Source organism: Mobula hypostoma, chromosome 3 (genome assembly GCF_963921235.1).
Source record: "Mobula hypostoma chromosome 3, sMobHyp1.1, whole genome shotgun sequence".
NCBI lineage: Eukaryota > Metazoa > Chordata > Chondrichthyes > Myliobatiformes > Myliobatidae > Mobula > Mobula hypostoma.
This window is the reverse complement of record NC_086099.1, coordinates 230,469,671-230,492,481: the sequence shown is the minus strand read 5'-3', so window position 1 is coordinate 230,492,481 and position 22,811 is coordinate 230,469,671. Positions and strand designations below refer to the sequence as shown.

The following is a 22,811-nucleotide window of genomic DNA, read 5'->3' as shown; positions in this document are numbered from 1 at the left end:
TTTCCAACAGCTTTCTCACCACAGACGTAAGGCTCACTGGTCTATAATTACCCGGACTATCCCTACTACCTTTTTTGAACAAGGGAACAACATTCGCCTCCCTCCAATCCTCCGGTACCATTCCCGTGGACAACAAGGACATAAAGATCCTAGCCAGAGGCTCAGCAATCTCTTCTCTCGCCTCGTGGAGCAGCCTGGGGAATATTCCGTCAGGCCCCGGGGACTTATCTGTCCTAATGTATTTTAACAACTCCAACACCTCCTCTCCCTTAATATCAACATGCTCCAGAATAACAGCCTCACTCATATCATCCTCACCATCATCAAGTTCCCTCTCATTGGTGAATACCGAAGAGAAGTATTCATTAAGGATCTCGCTCACTTCGACAGCCTCCAGGCACATCTTCCCACCTTTATCTCTAATCGGTCCTACCTTCACTCCAGTCATCCTTTTTTTCTTCACATAATTGAAGAATGCCTTGGGGTTTTCCTTTACCCTACTCGCCAAGGCCTTCTCATGCCCACTTCTTGCTCTTCTCAGCCCCTTCTTAAGCTCCTTTCTTGCTTCCCAACATTCCTCAATAGACTATTCTGATCCTTGCTTCCTAAACCTCATGTATGCTGCCTTCTTCCAGCTGACTAGATTTTCCACCTCACTTGTCACCCATGGTTCCTTCACCCTACCATTCTTTATCTTCCTCACCGGGACAAATTTATCCCTTACATCCCGCAAGAGATCTCTAAACATCGACCAAACGTCCATAGTACATTTCCCTGCAAAAACATCATCACAATTCACACCCGCAAGTTCTAGCCTTATAGCCTCATAATTTGCCTTTCCCCAATTAAAAGTTTTCCTGTCCTCTTTGATTCTATCCTTTTCCATGATAATTATAAAGGCCAGGGAGCGGTGGTCACTGTCCCCCAGATGCTCACCCACTGAGAGCTCTGTGACCTGACCCGGTTCATACCTAGTACTAGATCTAGTATGGCATTCTCCCTGGTTGGCCTGTCCACATACTGTGACCGGAATCCATCCTGGACACACTTAACAAATTCTGCCCATCTAAACCCTTGGAACTAATCAGGTGCCAATCAATATTAGGGAAGTTAAAGTCACCCATGATAACAACCCTGTTATTTTTGCACCTTTCCAAAATCTGCCTCCCAATCTGCTCCTCTGTATCTCTGCTGCTACCAGGGGGCCTATAAAATACCCCCAGTAGAGTAACTGCTCCCTTCCTGTTCCTGACTTCCACCCATATTGACTCAAAAGAGGATCCTGCTACATTACCCACCCTTTCTGTAGGTGTAATATGATCCCTGACCAGTAATGCCACCCCTCCTCTCCTTTTTCCGCCCTCTCTACCCCTTTTAAAGCACTGAAATCCAGGAATATTGAGAATCCATTCCTGCCCTGGTGCCAGCCAAGTCTCTGTAATGGCCACTACATCATAATTCCATGTATGTATCCAAGCTCTCAGTTCATCACCTTTGTTCCTGATGCTTCTTGCATTGAGGTACACACATTTCAGCCCTTCTACCTTACTGTCTTTACACTGTTTATTCTGCTTCTCTTTCCTCAAAGCCTCTCTGTATGTTAGATCTGGCTTTACTCCATGCACTTCTTTCACTGCTCTATCGCTCTGGGTCCCATCCCCCTCGCAAATTAGTTTAAACCCTCCCGAACCATGCTAGCAAACCTACCTGCAAAGATATTGCTCCCCCTCGAGTTCAGGTGCAACTCATCCAATCTGTACAGGTCCCACCTTCCCCAGAAGAGATCCCAATGATCTAAAAATCTAAAACCCTGCTCCCTGCACCAACTCCTCAGCCACGCATTCAACTGCCATCTCCTCCAATTCTTACCATTTCTGTCACGTAACACTGGCAGCAATCCTGAGAACGTCACCCTTGAGGTCCTGTTCTTCAGCCTTCTGCCTAATTCCCAAAACTCACACTTCAGGACCTCATCCCTCTTCCTACCTATGTCGTTGGTCCCAACATGTATCCCAATAGGTTCAGTGAACTTGGCCTTTTCTCCTTGGAGCGACAGAGAATGAGAGATGACCTGATAGAGGGGTACAGGAAGATGAGATGCATTGATCGTGTGGATAGTCAGAGGCTTTTTCCCAGGGATGAAATGTCTAACACAAGGTGGCATAGTTTTAAGGTGCTTGGAAATAGGTACCGAGGGGATGTCGGGGGCAGGTTTTTCGCACAGAATGTGGTGGGTGCGTGGAATGCACTGCCAGTGGCGGTGGTGGAAGCAGATCCAATAGGGTCTTTTAAGGGCCTCTTAGGTAAGTACCTGGACTTAGGAAATTAGAGGGCTATGCGCTAGGAAAATTCTACGCACGTCTTTGGTTCGGTTCCATGGTCAGCGCAACATTGTGGGCAGGAGAGCCTGAAATGTGCAGTAAATCTCTATGTTCTATCCCATTTTGTCCTTCTGCAGTATGGGATTCCTAGTCAATACATGAAATGCTAAAATCACATACTTTATATCATAGAACATAGAACATAAAACTTAGAATAGTACAGCACAGCACAGGCCCTTCGGCCCACGTTGTTGTGCCGACCCTGAAACCCCGCCTCCCATATAACCCTCCGTACCTTAAATTCCTCCATATACCTGTCTAGTAGTCTCTTAAATTTCGTCTAAAAAGTTCGTCTGTTTGGCGAGATAAGTAGGTGAGAAGACTTATTTTTCCTGTTTCATTCCTGTAGAATTAGACAGCATGCCTGCAGGGTTAGTGCTTTGTTCAGGGTGTCAGATGTGGGAATCCTGGGAGACCTCCAGCCTCCCTGATGGTCACATCTGCGCTAGGTGCACCGAGTTGCAGCTCCTCAGAGACCGTGTTAGGGATCTGGAGCTGCAGCTTGGTGACCTACTGCTTATCAGGGAAAGTGAAGAGGTGATAGTCAGGAGCTACAGGGAGGTAGTCATCCCTAGGCTACAGAGGTCAGAACACTGGGTCACTGTCAAGAGAGGGAAGGGAAATGCCCAGATAGTGGAGAGCACACCTGTGGCTGTCCCCTTCAGCAACAAATATCTTGTTCTGGATGCTGTTGAGGGGGATGACCTGACAGGGGACGCCCACGGTGACCGGGTCTCTGGCACTGAACCTGGCGCTGTTGTGCAGGAGAGAAGGAGGGAGAAGAGAAATGCGGTAGACTTGAGGGATTCCATAGTCAGGGGAACAGACAGGAGACTCTGTGAGCCTGACAGAGATACCCGCATGGTGCGTTGCCTCCCAGGTGCCAGGGCACGGGATGTCTCGGATCGGGTAATGAATATTCTAAAGGGAAGGGTGAGCAGCCAGTTGTCTTGGTACATGTTGGTACCGATGACAAAGATAGGACAAAGGAGGAGGTCCTGAAGAAAGATTTCCAGGAGTTAGGAAGGAAGCTGAGAAGCAGGACCTCCAGGGTAGTAATCTCGGGATTGCTACCTGTGTCAAGTGCTTGCGAGGGCAAGAGTAGTCGGATCAGGCAGATGAATGCGTGGCTGAGAGACTGGTGTAGGGGGCAGGGCTTCAGACTCTTGGACAATTGGGATCTCTTCTTGGGGAAGTATGACCTGTTGAAAAAGGACAGGTTACACTTGAACCCGAAGGGGAACAATATCCTGGCGGGAAAGTTTAATAGAGCTGTTAGGGAGGGTTTAAACTAATTTGGCAGGGGGATGGGAACCGGAATGATAGAGCGGAGGAAGGGGAAAACAGAAATAAATCTAAGATAGTGAGCAGTAAAGATGTCAGGAAAGACAGGCAGGTGATGGGGCAAATTTGTAGCCATTGGGATGAGTTGCAGTGCAATAAAGTTGCAGTGAAATCAAAGCAAAAAGTATCAAATACTGGTCTTAAGGTGTTGTACTTAAATGCACGCAGCATAAGGAATAAGGTGGATGATCTTGTTGTACAGTTACAGATTGGCAGGTATGATTTTGTGGCCACCACTGAGACCTGGCTAAAGGAGGCATGTCTCTGGGAGCTGAACGTCCAAGGATACACGGTGTATCGGAAGGATAGGCAGGTAGGCAGAGGGGGAGGCGTGGCTTTATTGGTAAGAAATGATATTAAATCATTAGAACGAGGTGATATAGGATCGGAAGGTGCAGAATCTTTATGGGTTGAGCTAAGAAATTGCAGGGGTAAAAGGACCCTGATGGCAGTTATTTATAGGACTCCAAACAGCTGCAGGGATGTGGACTACAAATTACAACTGGAAATAGAAAAGGCTTGTCAGAAGGGCAGTGTTATGATAATTGTGGGCGATTTTAACATGCGAGTAGATTGGGAAAATCAGGTCAGCACTGGATCTCAAGAGAGAGAATTTGTAGAATGTCTGCGAGATGGCTTTTTAGAACAGCTTGTTGTTGAGCCCACTAGGGGATCGGCTGTACTGGATTGGGTATTGTGTAATGAACCACAGGTGATTGGAGAGATTGAGGTGAAGGAACCCTTAGGAGGCAGTGATCATAACATGATTGAGTTCACTGTGAAATTAGAAAAAGAGAAGCCGAAATCTGATGTGTTGGTATTTCAGAGGAGTAAAGGAAATTACAGTGGCGTGAGAGAGGAACTGGCCAAAGTTGACTGGAAAGAGACACTGGCGGGAAGGACAGCAGAGCAGCAGTGGCTGGAGTCTCTGAGAGAAATGAGGAATGTGCAAGACAGGTATATTCCAAAAAAGAAGAAATTTTCGAGTGGAAAAAGGATGCAGCCATGGTTGACAAGAGATGTCAAAGCCAAAGTTAAAGCAAAGGAGAGGGCATACAAGGAAGCAAAAATTAGTGGGAAGACAGAGGATTGAGAAGTTTCTAAAACCTTACAAAAGGAAACCAAGAAGCTCATTAAGATAGAAAAGATTAACTATGAAAGGAAGTTAGCAAATAATATCAAAGAGGATACTAAAAGCTTTTTCAAGTATATAAAGAGTAAAAGACAGGTGAGGGTAGATATAGGGCCGATAGAAAATGATGCTGGAGAAATTGTAATGGGAGATGAGGAGATGGCGGAGGAACTGAAGGAGTATTTTGCATCAGTCTTCACTGAGGAAGTCATCAGCAGTATACCGGACACTCAAGGCTGGCAGGGAAGAGAAGTGTGCGCAGTCACAATTACGACAGAGAAAATACTCAGGAAGCTGAATAGTCTAAAGGTAGTTAAATCTCCCGGACCAGATGGAATGCACCCTCGTGTTCTGAAGGAAGTAGCTGTGGAGATTGCGGAGGAATAAGCGATGATCTTTCAAAAGTCGATAGATTCTGGCATGGTTCTGGAGGACTGGAAGATTGCAAATGTCAATCTGCTATTTAAGAAGGGGGCAATGAAGCAAAAAGGAAATTATAGACCTGCTGGCTTGACATCGGTGCTTGGGAAGTTGTTGGAGTCGATTGTCAAGGATGAGGTTACAGAGTACCTGGAGGCATATGACAAGATAGGCAGAACTCAGCTTGGAGTCCTTAAAGGAAAATCCTGCCCGACAAACCTATTACAATTTTTTGAGGAAATTACCAGTAGGCTAGACAAGGGAGATGCAGTGGATGTTGTATATTTGGATTTTCAGAAGGCCTTTGACAAGGTGCCACCCGAGGTTACTTAACAAGGTAAGAGCCCATGGAATTACGGGAAAGTTACATACGTGGATAGAGCGTTGGCTAATTGGCAGGAAACAGAGAGTGGGAATAAAGGGATCCTATTCTGGTTGGCTGCCGGTTACCAGTGGTGTTCCACAGGGGTCCATGTTGGGGCCGCTTCTTTTTACATTGTACATCAACGAATTGGATTATGGAATAGATGGCTTTGTGGCTAAGTTTGCTGACGATACGAAGATAGGTGGAGGGTCTGGTAGTGCTGAGGAAACAGAGAGTCTGCAGAGAGACTTGGATAGATTTGAAGAATGGGCAGAGAAGTGGCAAATGAAGTACAATGTTGGAAAGTGTATGGTTATGCACTTTGGCAGAAAAAATAAACGGGCAGGCTATTATTTAAATGGGGAATGAATTCAAAGTTCTGAGATGCAACGGGACTTGGGAGCCCTCGTACAGCATACCCTTAAAGTTAACCTCCAGGTTGAGTCGGTGGTGAAGAAGGCGAATGCAATGTTGGCATTCATTTCTAGAGGAATAGAGTGTAGGAGCAGGGATGTGATGTTGAGGCTCTATAAGGCGCTGGTGAGACCTCACTTGGAGTACTGTGGGCAGGTTTGGTCTCCTTATTTAAGAAAGGATGTTCTGACGTTGGAGAGGGTACAGAGAAGATTCACTAGAATGATTCCGGGAATGAGAGGGTTAACATATGAGCAAAGTTTGTCCACTCTTGGACTGTATTCCTTCGAGTTGAGAAGAATGAGAGGAGACCTCATAGATACATTTCGAATGTTGAAAGGCATGGACGGAGTGGATGTGGCATAGTTGTTTCCCATGATGGGGGAGTCTAGTACGAGAGGGCATGACTTAGGGATTGAAGGGCGCCCATTCAGAACAGAAATGCGAAGAAATTTTTTTAGTCAGAGGATGGTGAATCTATGGAACTTGTTGCCACGGGCAGCAGTGGAGGCCAAGTCATTGGGTGTATTGCAGGCAGAGATTGATAGGTATCTGAGTAGCCAGGGCATCAAAGGTTATGGTGAGAAGGCAGGGGAGTGGGACTAATTGGGAGAATCGATCAACTCATGATAAAATGCCGGGACAGACTCGATGGGCAGAATAGCCGACTTCTGCTCCTTTGTCTTATGATCTTATTGTCTTATGTACTTTATCATTTTCTGCAGCCGTGACACTATCTCCGATCATCAGTTTTAACGCTCCCTCCTCTTTTGCCTCCATCCCTGTCCTTTCTGAAACATCTAAAGTCTGGCACTTGAAGTAGCCATTGCTGCCCCTGCACCATCCAAGTCTCTGTAATGGCCACAACATCACAGCTCCAAGTGCCGAACAGAGCTCTAAGCTTATCTGCTTTATACAGATATTATTTCGAGGTTTAGTATTTATTTCGAGAAGACTCGAATATAACAGCAAGAATGTGACGCTAGGGCTTTATAAGGCATTGGCAACACCATACTAGCAGTGCTGCGAGTAGTCCTGGGCCCTTTTCTAAGAAATTCCTGGAATGAAAGGGTTTACAAATGAGGAGCGTTTGACAGCTCTCTGCCTGCACTGGATGGATTTAGAAGAATGAGGCGTTATCCCATTGAAGCCTATAGATTATTGAAAGGCCTAGAAAGAGCATACCTGGAGAGGATATTTCCTACAGTAGGGAAGTCTAGAGCCCTAGGGAACTGCTTCAGAATGTAAGGCCATTCCTCTCGAATAGAGGTGTGAAGGGATTTCTTCGGCAAGATGGTGGTGAATCTGTGGAATTAATTGCCACAGACGGTTGTGGAGGCAAGGGGATAGGATATACAGTATTAAAAGCGGATGGAGGTATGTTCTTTAAATTTCAGCATGCCAAGGAATACCGGAAGAAAGCACGAAAACAGAGTTGAGATGGATAATAAATAAGCCATGATGGAATGCCAGAACACACACCATATACGGAATGACCTCCTTTCTGCTCACATATCTTACGGTCTTATATTCCTTCTCTCGAATCACTGACGTTCCGGCCCCATGGCTATATTTCCCTAGCTTGTCCTTGTAGCTCTTCTTTAGTAACGTACAACATTTTCTACCCTCCATAAGAACATACGAACTAGGAGCACGAGTAGGTCATTTGGCCCATCGAGCCTGCCCTGCCTTTCAACAAGATCCTCGCTGATTTGTCCATGGACTCAGCTCCAGCTACTAGCCTTTTCAGAATTACGGCTAATTCCCCTGCTATGCAAATAGTTATCCAACTTTGTCTTAAATATATTTAATGAGGGGACACCTATTGCTATCCTGGGTAGTGAATTCCAGATACACTAATCTTTGGAAAGTGAGTTTCTCCGCATCTCTCTCTTAAATCTATTACCTAGAATCATAATTCTCCCTTAGTTCTTGTCTCATTTATCTTTGTATTAAATTTCTTGCCTTTATCTTAATTTTCATAATTTTATGTTTCCAACAGATCTATTCTCATTATCCCCAAATGATTAAATCTCGCCTTATAGATTAACCCACATATCTCCAGTATCAACATAATAAACCTCTCCTGTACCACTTGCGGATCCAATATATAGTTCTTCAATAAAGAGACCAGAACTGTTGGCAGTACTCCAGATGTGTGCTCACCGGTACTCTGTACAGATGCAGCATAATCTCCTTGTTCGTCCTTGTTCAAATTCAATTCCTCCAGCAACGAAGGTAAACATTCCACTTAACTTCGTCATAACATGCTGCACCTGCATAATAACTTATTCTTGTGAAGGTATCCCTGGTCCTCCGCAAAAGAGCATGATGGAATCTCTCATCAGTTAAAGAACAATCGGATCTTCGTTTCCTTCCAAAGTGGCTGATCTCACATTTAGCAACTGAGTACTCCAAGTAGACCCTTGCCCTCTCTCGTAAACTATCTTTATATCTCTGTAAACTCTCCGCATCCTCTGCACAACTTACTCCCCCCCCCCTCAATATCATGTGATCATCAATCGTAGATATGGAATTCCCCAACCCTCTTCCAAGTAGTTGGTGTGTAGTGCAAACTATTGCGGGCCCATTGCTGACCCCTACCGCACTCTGCACAACACGTTTTATTGGTTAACCAGTCCTCCATCCATGAACCTAGCCTCATTAGGAGAACTGAGGTGGAAAGGGTCGATAACGTTAAATCCTATGGAGTTAACATATCCGAGGATCGTTCTTCGAACAGGCACATAAGTGTCATCTAAAGCAAGGCACAGCAGAGGCTGTAGTTTCTCAGAACTTTGCGTAGATACGGCACATCACCAAAACCTCTGATAAATTTCTATAGATGCACTTTGGAGCATATCCTTCCTGGTTGCATCGCAGCCTGGTATAGAATAACGAATGAGCAGATACAGAGAGGACTACAGTAGGTGGCGGATACAGCCCACTTATACCATAGGACCTGAGTTAGACCATGACACATGAGCAGAATTAGGCCATTCAGACCATCGAGGCGGCTCCTCCAGTTCATCATGGTTGATCTCAGATCCCACTCAACCCCTTACACCTGCCTTCTCGCCATATCCATTGATGCCCTGACCGATTAGGAAACTATCAGCTTCCACCTTAAATATACCCACAAACTTAGCCTACACCACAATCTGTGGCAGAGACTTCCACAGATTCACTATACTCTGGCTAAAAAATTCTTCTTTACCTCTGCTCTAAAATGCCGCTCCTCAAATTTGAGGCTATGCACACTAATGGTAGATACTCTTACCATAGAAAACATCCTTTCCACCTCCAGCATATCGAGTCCTTTTAAAATTCGCTAGGTTACAGTGAAAATCCACCCTTTCCGCTGCCCCCTGTATACTTCAAATTCCAGTGAGTATAGGCCCAAAGCTGCCAAGTGCTCCTTATTTATTAATCTCTTTGTCGTAAGTCCCTCTAAACGTCTGATGTTTGATCATTCTCAGCATTTAGATAACAGTTCGCACTGTTGTTCATTTTACCAAAAGCATTTCCCAACACTGTATTCCATCTTCCACATATTCCCGTTCTTCTAACTTGTCTAAGTCTTCCTATAATCACATTGCTTCCTCAGCACTACCTACCCATCCACCGATCTTGGTATCATCCGCAAAATTTGCCACAAAATCATGAATTCTATTTCAGTTCTAAACTGGAAAAGAGGTTCCAAACTGGAAAAAGGCCAAATTTGAAGAAATGAGAAAGGATCTAAAAAGCGTGGATTGGGACAGGTTGTTCTCTGGCAAGGATATGATTGGTAAGTGGGACGACTTCAAAGGAGAAATTTTGAGAGTGCAGAGTTTGTATGTTCCTGTCAGGATTAAAGACAAAGTGAATAAGAATAAGGATCCTTGATTCTCAAGGGATATTGCAACTCTGATAAAGAAGAAGACAGAGATGTTTGACATGTATAGGAAACAGGGAGCAAATAAGGTGCTTGAGGAGTATAAAAAGTGCAAAAATACTGAAGAAAGAAATCAGGAGGGCTAAAAAAAGACCTGAGGTTGCTTTGGCAGTCAAGGTGAAGGATAATCCAAAGAGCTTCCACAGGTATATTAAGAGCAAAACGATATTAAGGGATAAAATTGGTCCTCTTGAAGATCAGCGTGGTTGGCTATGTTGGAACCAAAAGAAATGGGGGAGATGTTAAATGTTCTTTTGCGTCTGTATTTACTAAGGAAACTGGCATGAAGTCTATGGAAGTAAAGCAAACAAGTAGTGAGGTCATGCAACCTATACAGATTGAGAAGGAGGAGGTGCTTGCTATCCTGAGGCAAGTCAGAGTAGATAAGTCCCCAGGACCCGACAGGGTATTCCCTCTGACCTTGAAGGAGACTAGTGTTGAAATTGGCAGATATATTTAAAATGTTGGTATCTACGGGTGAGGTGCCGTAGGATTGGAGGATAGCTCATGTTGTTCCGTTATTTAAAAAGTCTCCAAAAGTAGTCCGGGAAATTATAGGCCGGTAAATTTGACGTCGGTAGTCGGTAAATTATTGGAAGGTGTACTAAGAGATAGGAGCTACAAGTATTTGTATAGACAGGGACTTATTAGGGAGAGTCAACATGGCTTTGTGCGTGGTAGGTCATGCTTAACCAATCCATTAGAGTTTTTAGATGAGGTTACCAGGAAAGTGGATGAAGGGAAGGCAGTGGATGTTGTCTACATGGATTTCAGTAAGGCCTTTGACAAGGTCCCGCATGGGAGGTTAGTTAGGAAAATTCAGTCACTAGGTATACGTGGAGAGGTGGTAGATTGGATTAGACATCGGCTCGATGGAAGAAGCCAGAGAGTGGTGGTAGAGAATTGCTTCTCTGAGTGGAGGCCTGTGACTAGTGGTGTGCCACAGGGATCAGTGCTGGGTCCATTGTTATTTGTCATCTATATCAATGATCTGGATGATAATGTGGTAAATTGGATCAGCAAGTTTGTTGATGATACAAAGATTGGAGGTGTAGTAGACAGTGAGGAAGGTTTTCAGAGCCTGCAGAGGGACTTGGACCAGCTGGAAAAATGGGCTGAAAACTGACAGATGGAGTTTAATACAGACAAGTGTGAGATATTGCACTTTGGAATGCCGAGTTCACTCAACCTATTCTCATAAGGCATGATTCCCAATCCATGCAGATTACTTGCAAATTTCCTCTGCACCCTCTCTATGGTTTCCGCGTCCTTTCTGTAGTGAGGCAACCAGAATTGAGCACGGCACTGCAAGTGAAGTCTGACCAGGTCCTATATACCTGAAACATTACTTCTCGGCTCCTAAACTCAATCCCAAGATTAATGAAGGCCAATGCACCGTATGCCTTCTTAACCACAGAGTCAACCTGCTTAGCAGCTTTGTTTGTCCTGTGGACTCGGATCCCAAGATACCTCTGATCCTCCACACTGCCAAGAGTCATGCTATTAATTATATATTCTGCCATTATATTCGACCTACCAAAATGAACTACCTTACACTTAACTGAGTTGAACTCCAGCTGCCACTTCTCAACCCATTTTCCATTTTATCAACGTCCCAGTACAACCTCTGACAGCCATCCACACACTTTGCAACACCCCCAACCTTCATGTCATCAGCAAATAATTTACTAACCCATCCCTCCCCTTCCTCGTCCAGGTGATTTATAAAAATAACAAAGAGTAGGGGTCCCAGAACAGATCCCTAAGGCACACCACTGGTCACCGGCCTCTATGCAGAATATGATCCGTTCACAACCACTCTTTGCCTTCTGTGGGCAAGCCAGTTCTAGATCCAAAAAACAATGTCCCTTTGGTTCCCGTGCTTCCTAACTATCTCAAAAAGCCTTGCATGTGGTACCTTATCAAATGCCTTGCTAAAATCCATATATACTACATCTATGGTTCTACTTTCATCAATGTGTTTAGTCACATTCTCAAAAAATTCAGTCAGGCTGGCAAGGCACGACCTGCCTTTGATAAAGCCACGCTAACTTTTCCTAATCATATTATGCCTCTCCAAATGTTCGTAAATCCTGCCTCTCAGGACTTTCTCTATCAACTTACCAACCACTGAAATAAGACTCACTGGTCTATAATTTCCTGCACCATTCCTACTCCCTTTCTTCAATACGGGAACAATATCCGCAATCCTCCAATCCTCCGGAAGCCCTCCCGTCCCTATTGATGATGCAAAGATCATTGGCAGAGGCTCAGCAATCTCTTCCCTCGCTTCCCACAGTAGCCTGGGTTAGATCCCGTGCTTTCCCGGTGAATTATCCAACTTGATGCTTTCCAAAAGTTCCAGCACATCTTCTTCTTTCATATCTACATGCTCAAGAGTTTCATTCTGATTCAAGTCATCCCTGCAATCACCAATATTTTTCTATAGTGAATACTGAAGCGAAGAATTCATTAGAATTCTTTAGAAGAATTCATTAGAAGAATAGGACCTCTGCCATCTTCTCCTGTTCCAGACACACTTTTCCACTGGCACACTTGATTGTTCCTATTTTCTCACGTCTTATCCTCTTGTTCTTCACATACTGGTAGAATGCCTTGGGGTTTTCCTTAATCCTGTCCGCCAAGGCCTTCCCATGGCCCCTTCTGTCTCTCCTAATTTCATACTTAAGCTCCTTCCTGCTAGCCTTATCTTCTAGCTCTCTATAATTACCTAGTTTTTTTTTTATCCTTTCGTAAGCTCTTCTTTTCTTCTTGACTAAATTCAAAACAACCTTTGTACACCACGGTTCCTGTACCCTACACTCCGTTCTCTGTCTCACTGGAACCTACCTATGCAGAACGCCACGCAAATATCCCCTGAACATTTGCCGCGTTTCTTCCATATGCTTCCAATTTATGCTTCCAAGTTCCTGCCTGATAGCCTCATATTTCTCCTTACTCCAATTAAACGTTTCCCTAACTTATCTGTTCCTATCCCTCTCCAATGCTATGGTAAAGGAGAGAGAATTGTGATCACTATCTCCAATATGCTCTCCCATTGAGAGACCTGACACCACAGAATCTATCATCAAAGACACCCACGATCCATGTAATGCTCTGTTCTCCCTGCTGCTTTCGGACAGGACACAGAGTAGCCCTGTGTCCAGGTTCAGGAACGGATTTTACCCTCTAACCTGAAAGAGCGCGGACAACTTTTTTACCACGAGCCTCAACTAATTATACAACTGTTAAGTCTCTCTTTTAAAGACACTGTAACCCATGTTCTCACTGCTAATTTTATTATCAGGGTCTGTCTTCTTTTGCTCATTACTTTTATCAGCCTTTGTCTCGAACAGTCTGTGTCCTCCGACAGTACGAATCTCATTCCGCAACTCTCCTCCCATTTTGCAATACGATCCAGTACTGCTTCTCCAATGGTATGACAATCTCTCAGTGAAGCCCCTTCCAGCCTGGGTCCTGTGCTGGGTATCAGGCTGCATTGTAGACGCAGCTTACCTTTCCGATCCTTCCAGGGAGAAAAGACGTTACATTGAGCCACCGTGGTCTCGCCTTGAGAAACTTTTGCTTCATCTCCAACAGAACTTGTTTCCCAACCGACAATTGGGAAATGACCTGATGGCTCAACAAGCAAACCGTTAGTTTGGCCGAGGTTTGTGTAATGTGGAACAGCAGAGCTTCCTCATTGAAATGATGGTTGTCCCGAGGGTCGCAGAGAGACCTTCGTTTGCAAACACAGACTAGGGTTATTGAAGCCGGTACTTGCAGTAGTTACTCCCAGACAATGGTGAAAATTAGGTATTGTTTGTGTGCAAATTGTAACAGTCCTCTTCAGTCCCAGTGAAGAATCAGTCTCGTTGCGACCTATTTACCTTCTGCTAGTCTGTGATCCAGCCCATGTTCGTCTGATTCGGGTTACCTGATTTGTGATCCAATCGCTGGTCCCCACCTCATTAGGGTTTCCTGATGATCTGTCACTCGCTGTTTCTGGTACAATTTGCCACTAAATTGAGCATTTCGCACTCTCTGGCTAAAAAAAAATCCTCCCTACCTCTGTACTAAAGAGTCGCCCCTCAATTCTGAATGCGTGTCCTCTTGTTCTGGATACAACCAATACAGGAAACATCCTCTCCACCTCCATCCTATCGACTCCTTTCAATATTCCGTAGGTTTCAATGAGATCCCCACTCATTCTTCCAAATTCCCCTAACTACAGGCCCAAAGTTCCAAATGCTCTGCATATGTTAACCCCTTCATTTTCAGAATCATCCCCGTGAACCTCTTCTGGACTCTTTCCAATGATGACACACTCTTCTGAGATATTGGGCCCAAATTTTTGATGATAATCTAACTGTGGCCTGACAAGTGTCTAATAAAGGTTCAGCATTATCTCCTTGCTTTTATATTCTGTTCAACTTGAAATTAATGCCAACATTGCATTTGCCTTCTTTACCACGGGCGCAACCTGTAAATTAACGTTCTGGCTTTCACGAGGACTCCCAAGATCCTCTGCAGCTCTGCTCTTTGATCCTTCTTCCCATTTAGACAATATCCCGCACTATTGTTCATTTTACCCAAAACGATTATTATACATTTCCCAACACTGTATTCCTTCTGCCACTGTTCCGCCCATTCTTCTACCATGTCTAAGTCCTGCTGCAATCACATTGCTTCCTCGGCATCTTCTACCATAGAAACCATAGAAACTACAGCACAGAAACAGGCGTTTTGGCCCTTCTTGGCTGTGCCGAACCATTTTCTGCCTAGTCCAACTGACCTGCACACGGACCATATCCCTCCATACACCTCCCATCCATGTATCTGTAACAGATGGTAAGTAACAGATGGGGTACGAGGGGGAGGTGAAAGCAGGATCTCCCAGTGGCCACACATTTTACTTCCACATCCCATTCCCATTCTGACATGTCTATCCACGGCCTCCTCTACTGTAAAGATGAAGCCACACTCAGGTTGGAGGAACAACACCTTATATTCCGTTTGGGTAGCCTCCAACCTGATGGCATGAACATCGACTTCTCTAACTTCCGCTAATGCCCCACCTCCCCCTCGTACCCCATCTGTTACTTATTTTTATACACACATTCTTTCTCTCACTCTCCTTTTTCTCCCTCTGTCCCTCTGAATATACTCCTTGCCCATCCTCTGGGTTCCCCCCCCCCCCGTTGTCTTTCTTCCCGGACCTCCTGTCCCATGATCCTCTCGTATCCCCTTTGCCAATCACCTGTCCAGCTCTTGGCTCCATCCCTCCCCCTCCTGTCTTCTCCTATCATTTTGGATCTCCCCCTCCCCCTCCCACTTTCAAATCTCTTACTCACTCTTCCTTCAGTTAGTCCTGACGAAGGGTCTCGGCCTGAAATGTCAACTGTACCTCTTCCTAGAGATGCTGCCTGGCCTGCTGCGTTCACCAGCAACTTTGATGTGTGTTGCTTGAATTTACAGCATCTGCAGAATTCCTGTTGTTTACGTAAGGAAAACAGAACTTCAACTACTAGAAAAAAATAAATAACTACGAGAAGGAAAAAGAAAAAAAGGAAAAAAAAATTTAGGAACCAACTTCCGGTGCAACACGTCTTACAATCATTTATATGTATAAAGAAGAAAAATCATCAACCGCCAATTCACATTTATATAAAATAAGATTGGAAGGAAACCATACCAATTAATTCAAATTAAATGATAATAATTTGCAAAGGAGCCCCATCTTCTCTCAAAATCGAATCGAGGATCAAAAGTTCTACTTCTAATTTTTTCCAAGCTAAGACACAACATTACTTGAGAAAACCATTGAATTAATGTCGGGACAGAGGTATCTTTCCATTTCAATAAAATAGCCCTTCTTGCCAACAATGTGATAAATGCAACTCACATCAAAGTTGCTGGTGAACGCAGCAGGCCAGGCAGCATCTCTAGGAAGAGGTACAGTCGACGTTTCGGGCCGAGACCCTTCGTCAGGACTAACTGCCCTCTGCCACCACTTTCTAAAGATGTAATTCCATCTCTTACCAATGGAGCCACACCACCGCGTATGGCTTCCTGTCTGTCCTTTCGCTACAAAGTATATCCTTTGATGTTAAGATCTCAACCTTGGTCATCTTTCAGCCACGACTCAGTGACGCCTGCAAAGTCAAACCGACCAATTTCTAACTGTGCCGCGAGTTGGTCTACCTTACTCAGCACAGAAATACGCCCTGCAGTACATAATGTCAGCATCGATTACAATATCGAATTAAACTATATCACCCCTGTCAGTACATGATCGATAACCCTTATTCCCTGAGCATTCATGTGCTTCTCAAACAACCCTTTAAATCCAGCTGACGGGTTTACTTCCCTTGTTACCACTTTTTGTGTAAAAATATTTTCCAATATCCCCCCCCCCCAACCTAAATGCATGCCCTCTAGCATTCAGCACGTCTATCCCGGTGAAACAATATTCTATGTATCTATGCCTGTCTTAGTTTTATACTGTAAAATTTTATTTTGTATTACGTCAGTTTACTGAATACCGACAAAACACGCCGGGTTTGTCCAGGCACAAGCCACTGTGCAAGTGGTGGAAATCTTGAGTAACGGATACACAACTCTGGAAGGATCTGGGGCAAATGTTCTCGGTATGGAACGTTGATGTTTCTTTCCCTCCTTCATGCTGCCTGACCTCACGAGTTCCTGCGGCATGCTCTATGGTGAACTGATATGGTGAAATGATCTGTGTGGACAGCGATCCCCCAGAGTTTTGCCTGTTGTTGCATGGGTTTGTCCAATTTCCCCTGATAGCACTCACCGTCTAATCCAGGCAGCATTATTGTAAACCACTTCTGCACTCTTTCCAAACCTTCCGCAAGAAACGCACACATTACTCCAACTGTGACCTAATATGCTGCATTGTATATGCATCCTATCCAGTCACGTCACAGCTTGTCCCGAAACTGCAAACATCTTCATCAAATTATTATGACAAAAATGATAAAGGTAGAGCGGTGGATGTGATGGATAGGGACAGAATTCTCCATGGAATGGTCACCAAGAAAATCATTAGAAAAACACGCAAAATGCTGAAGGAACACAGTACGTCAGGAACCATCTATGCAAAAGTGTAAACAATCGACGATTCGGGCCAACAGGACTGCAAATTTCCTCCTGTTTAAGAAAATACTTAGTTCTAGGATCCATGGAAACTTGGCAACTTGGACTCGGAATTTTCGTGTCACACAAAGTGGAGAGTGGTAGCTGATGGAGAGTTTTCTGTCTGGGATAGGTGGTCAGTGGTGTTCCGCAGGGATCTGTCCCACCCCCTGCTTTTTTATTGTTATCAATGAATGGGAAGAAGATATTTCTGAATCGCTGAGTGTGTGCCTTCAGGCGCCTGTACCTCCTACCTGATGGTAACAGTCAGAAAACGGCATGCTTGCCATCCGATTCTTAAATGGACATTTAACCCGTGAACAACCTCAGTTTTTAAGTATATATTATTTCTCGTTTGGCACGATTTTTAATTCATTTAGTATACGTATACTGTACTGTAATTGATTTACTTATTTATTATTTTTTCTTCTTCTTCTTTTATATTATGTATTGCATTGAACTGCGGCTAAGTTAACAAATTTCATGAAACATGCCGGCGATAGGTAGGAAAAGGGATGAGGTCCTGAAAGGAGAGTATAGGGAGCTAGGAAGAGAGTTGAGAAAAAGGACCGCAAAGGTAGAAATCTCGGGATTACTGCCTGTGCCACGCGACAGTGAGAGTAGGAATGCGATGAGGTGGAGGATAAATGCGTGGCTGAGGGATTGGAGCAGGGGGCAGGGATTCAAGTTTTTGGATCATTGGGACCTCTTTTGGCGCAGGCGTGACCTGTACAAAAACGATGGGTTACACTTGAATCCTAGGGGGACCAATATCCTGGCAGGGAGATTAGGGAGGGCTACTGAGGTGACTTTAAACTAGAATGGTTGGGGGGTGGGAATCAAATTAAAGAGGCTAGGCGAGAGGAGGTTAGTTCACAATAGGGGGATGGGAACCAGTGCAGAGAGACAGAGGGGTGTAAAGTGAGGGTAGAAGCAAAAAATAGTAAGGAGAAAAGTAAAAGTGGCAGGCCGACAAATCCAGGGAAAGCATTAAAAAGGGCCACTTTTCAACATAATTGTATAAGGGCTAGGAGAGTTGTAAAAGAGTGCCTGAAGACTTTGTGAGTCAATGCAAGGAGCATTCATAATGAGGTGGATGAATTAAAAGTGCAGATTGTTATTAATGATTATGATATAGTTGGGATCACAGAGACATGGCTCCAGGGTGACCAAGGATGGGAGCTCAACGTTCTGGGATATTCAATATTCAGGAGGGATAGACATGAAAGAAAAGGAGGTGGGGTGGCGTTGCTGGTTAAAGAGGAGATTAACGTAATAGAAAGGAAGGACATAAGCCGGGAAGATGTGGAATCGATATGGGTAGAGCTGCGTAACACTAAGGGGCAGAAAACGCTGGTGGGAGTTGTGTACAGGTCACCTAATAGTAGTAGTGAGGTCGGAGATGGTATTAAACAGGAAATTAGAAATGTGTGCAATAAAGGAACAGCAGTTATAATGGGTGACTTCAATCTACATGTAGATTGGGTGAACCAAATTGGTAAAGGTTCTGAGGAAGAGGATTTCTTGGAATATATGCGGGATGGTTTTTTGAACCAACATGTCGAGGAACCAACTAGAGAGCAGGCTATTCTGGACTGGGTTTTGAGCAATGAGGAAGGGTTAATTAGCGATCTTGTCGTGAGAGGCCCCTTGGGTAAGAGTGACCATAATATGGTGGAATTCTTCATTAAGATGGAGAGTGATATAGTTAATTCAGAAACAAAGGTTCTGAACCTAAAGAGGGGTAACTTTGAAGGTATGAGACGTGAATTAGTTAACATAGACTGGCAAATGACACTTAAAGGATTGACGGTGGATATGCAATGGCAAGCATTTAAAGATTGCATGGATGAACTACAACAATTGTTCATCCCAGTTTGGCAAAAGAATAAATCAAGGAAGGTAGTGCACCCGTGGCTGACAAGAGAAATTAGGGATAGTATCAATTCCAAAGAAGAAGCATACAAATTAGCCAGAGAAAGTGGCTCACCTGAGGACTGGGAGAAACTCAGAGTTCAGCAGAGGAGGACAAAGGGCTTAATTAGGAAGGGGAAAAAAGATTATGAGAGAAAACTGGCAGGGGACTTAAAAACTGACTGTAAAAGCTTTTATAGATATGTAAAAAGGAAAAGACTGGTAAAGACAAATGTAGGTCCCATGCAGACAGAAACAGGTGAATTTATTATGGGGAGCAAGGACATGGCAGACCAATTGAATAATTACTTTGGTTCTGTCTTCACTAAGGAGGACATAAATAATCTTCCAGAAATAGTAGGGGACAGAGGGTCTAGTGAGATGGAGGAACTGAGCGAAATACATGTGAGTAGGGAAGTGGTGTTAGGTAAATTGAAGGGATTGAAGGCAGATAAATCCCCTGGGCCAGATGGTCTGCATTCCAGAGTGCTTAAGGAAGTAGCCCAAGAAATAGTGGATGCATTAGTGATAATTTTTCAAAACTCGTTAGATTCTGGACTAGTTCCTGAGGATTGGAGGGTGGCTAATGTAACCCCACTTTTTAAAAAAGGAGAGAGAGAGAAACCGGGGAATTATAGACCGGTTAGCCTAACGTCGGTGGTGGGGAAACTGCTAGAGTCAGTTATCAAAGATGTGATAACAGCACATTTGGAAAGCGGTGAAATCATCAGACAAAGTCAGCATGGATTTGTGAAAGGAAAATCATGTCTGACAAATCTTATAGAATTTTTTGAGGATGTAACTAGTAGAGTGGATAGGGGAGAACCAGTGGATGTGGTATATTTGGATTTTCAAAAGGCTTTTGACAAGGACCCACACAGGAGATTAGTGTGCAAACTTAAAGCACACGGTATTGGCGGTAAGGTACTGATGTGGATAGAGAATTGGTTAGCAGACAGGAAGCAAAGAGTGGGAATAAACGGGACCTTTTCAGAATGGCAGGCGGTGAGTAGTGGGGTACTGCAAGGCTCAGTGGTGGGACCCCAGTTGTTTACAATATATATTAATGATTTGGATGAGGGAATTAAATGCAACATCTCCCAGTTTGCGGATGACACGAAGCTGGGTGGCAGTGTTAGCTGTGAGGAGGATGCTAAGAGGATGCAGGGTGACTTGGATAGGTTGGGTCAGTGGGCAAACTCATGGCAGATGCAATTTAATGTGGATAAATGTGAAGTTATCGACTTTGGTGGCAAAAATAGGAAAACAGATTATTATCTGAATGGTGGCCGATTAGGAAAAGGGGAGGTGCAACGAGACCTGGGTGTCATTATACACCAGTCATTGAAAGTGGGCATGCAGGTACAGCAGGCGGTGAAAAAAGCGAATGGTATGCTGGCATTTATAGCAAGAGGATTCGAGTACAGGAGCAGGGAGGTACTACTGCAGTTGTACAAGGCCTTGGTGAGACCACACCTGGAGTATTGTGTGCAGTTTTGGTCCCCTAATCTGAGGAAAGACATCCTTGCCATAGAGAGAGTACAAAGAAGGTTCACCAGATTGATTCCTGGGATGGCAGGACTTTCATATGAAGAAAGACTGGATGAACTGGGCTTGTACTCGTTGGAATTTAGAAGATTGAGAGGGGATCTGATTGAAACGTATAAAATCCTAAAGAGATTGGACAGGCTAGATGCAGGAAGATTGTTCCTGATGTTGGGGAAGTCCAGAACAAGGGGTCACAGTTTGAGGATAAAGGGGAAGCCTTTTAGGACCGAGATTAGGAAAAACTTCTTCACACAGAGAGTGGTGAATCTGTGGAATTCTCTGCCACAGGAAACAATTGAGGCCAGTTCATTGGCTATATTTAAGAGGGAGTTAGATATGGCCCTTGTGGCTACGGGGATCAGGGGGTATGGAGGGAAGGCTGGGGCGGGGTTCTGAGTTGGATGATCAGCCATGATCATAATAAATGGCGGTGCAGGCTCGAAGGGCCGAATGGCCTACTCCTGTACCTATTTTCTATGTTTCTATGTTTCTATGATAGTAAACGTAATACTGATTCTGATTCTGAAGTGGGAGGGTGGCTTAGTAAGTCTGCAGATGTCACGAAAGTTGTAGGTGTTGGGGATAGTGTAAAAAGTTGCCGTAGGTTACAGCAGGGCATAGACAGGATGCAAGGCTGAACTGAGATGTAGCAGATGGACTTCATTTTGGAGAAGTGTGAAGCGCTAAACACTTTGGAAGGTCAAACGAAGTCAGAATGCTAAGGTAATAGGAGGATTCCTAGCAGTGCAGAGGAGCAGAGGGATCATTAGATGCGAGATCCATAAATCCCTCAAATTTGCCCCGCGTTTTGGCGAGCTTTTTAATAAGGCATATGTTGTGATCGCCTTCGTTAGTTGGGGGAATTTAGTTGAAGAGTCGTGAGGCAATGTTTGGCTACACCTGGTGTATACTGTTCATTTCAGGATGTCCAGTTATAGCAAGGGTGTGGAAAACTTACAGCCAGAGTAGAGGAGATTGACCTGATGCTGCTTGATTAGAAAACATTTCTAATGACGAAGGTTTTGAGTGATCTCGGGCTTTTCCATTTGGAGCGAAGGAGGACGCAAAGAGATTTGATAGAAGTACACAAGTTGATAAGAGGCATATACGGAATGGATAGCTTACGACATCTTTCACCCAGGGAGGCAATTCTACTACCAGAGCAGAGCTTTTCAACGCGAGTGAATGACAATTTAGGGAAGATGTCGAGGTTGTGTGCTTAACACAGGGAGTGGTAAGCGACCGGGTGGTGGTAGAGGCTGATACATCAGGGGCATTTGAGATTTCTGACTGGGCATATAGAGAAAGAGTAATGGAGCTTTATGGGCTGTATAGGAGGGAAGGACTAGACTGATGGTGTACCCTAATATACGTCGGCTGTAAGGTCTATACTCTGCTGTACTGTTCCCATTTTCTATTAAACTGCAGTGAATTGGGGACACAGCTCATCGCAGCACAGAAGCCGGCTTCCCCTGCATGTACTCTATCCACAGTTCTTCCTGCCTCGGTAAAGCAGCTAGCAAAATCAATCACCACAGCAACACTGGACAAACGTACAAAAACCACAAAACACGTACACAACCAAGCTCCAAGAAATCTTAAATCTCACTGACGTAAGAGTATTAAACAGTCTCCTTGTGTGACCAGATGGAGCTTGTCCTCATAATCCAGCCCGCATTGACCGGGTCCACAATAATCTGTCTGCTCTGCACTTTCGCTTTTACTGCAACACTTTATTCTGCATTCTGCTACTGCTTTCCCCTCATAATACATCGATATATGTGACGGAACAATCTTTATCGATGGCCAGGAAAGCAATTTTTTCACCGTATATCAGTGCATTTGATAATAAACTCAATCGCTATCGCTGAGAAGATGGCGGCGCGACGACAGCGTGCGCGGCCTCACCGGTGATGAATATCTGTTATCCGTCAAGTAGGGGACCGTGCACAATTCCTGATTTGATGGAGACAGACGTGAGTGCATAGCGGAACATCTGGAAAACTTCTGAAATGTCTGCTTTGCTACCGCTGCTGCTGTGTGGTAACCGGGATCTCTGGCACTGTAGGCCTCGAAATCCTCGGCTTTGCGTGTTTCGGCGGCCGGGGAGAGGTCGAAGGCGCTCGTCAGAGGATGGCGCTCGGGAGGCTGTATCGGAGAGGCTGGTCGGAAGCTCGAAGTTTTCGGACGGATGGA

The 22,811-nt window shown here is 44.5% G+C and overlaps 1 protein-coding gene across 1 annotated transcript in view; it reads right to left on the bottom strand.

The window, feature by feature from the left end:
• LOC134344615 (fucolectin-4-like) overlaps nt 1-13,530 on the bottom strand; it is a 65,182-nt gene extending 51,652 nt beyond the window's left edge. Inside the window, exon 1 of the mRNA XM_063044730.1 lies at nt 13,509-13,530. The gene's annotated coding sequence lies outside the window, so the exon portion shown is untranslated. The remainder of the gene's footprint in view (nt 1-13,508) is intronic.
• Between the last annotated feature and the right edge of the window lie 9,281 nt (nt 13,531-22,811).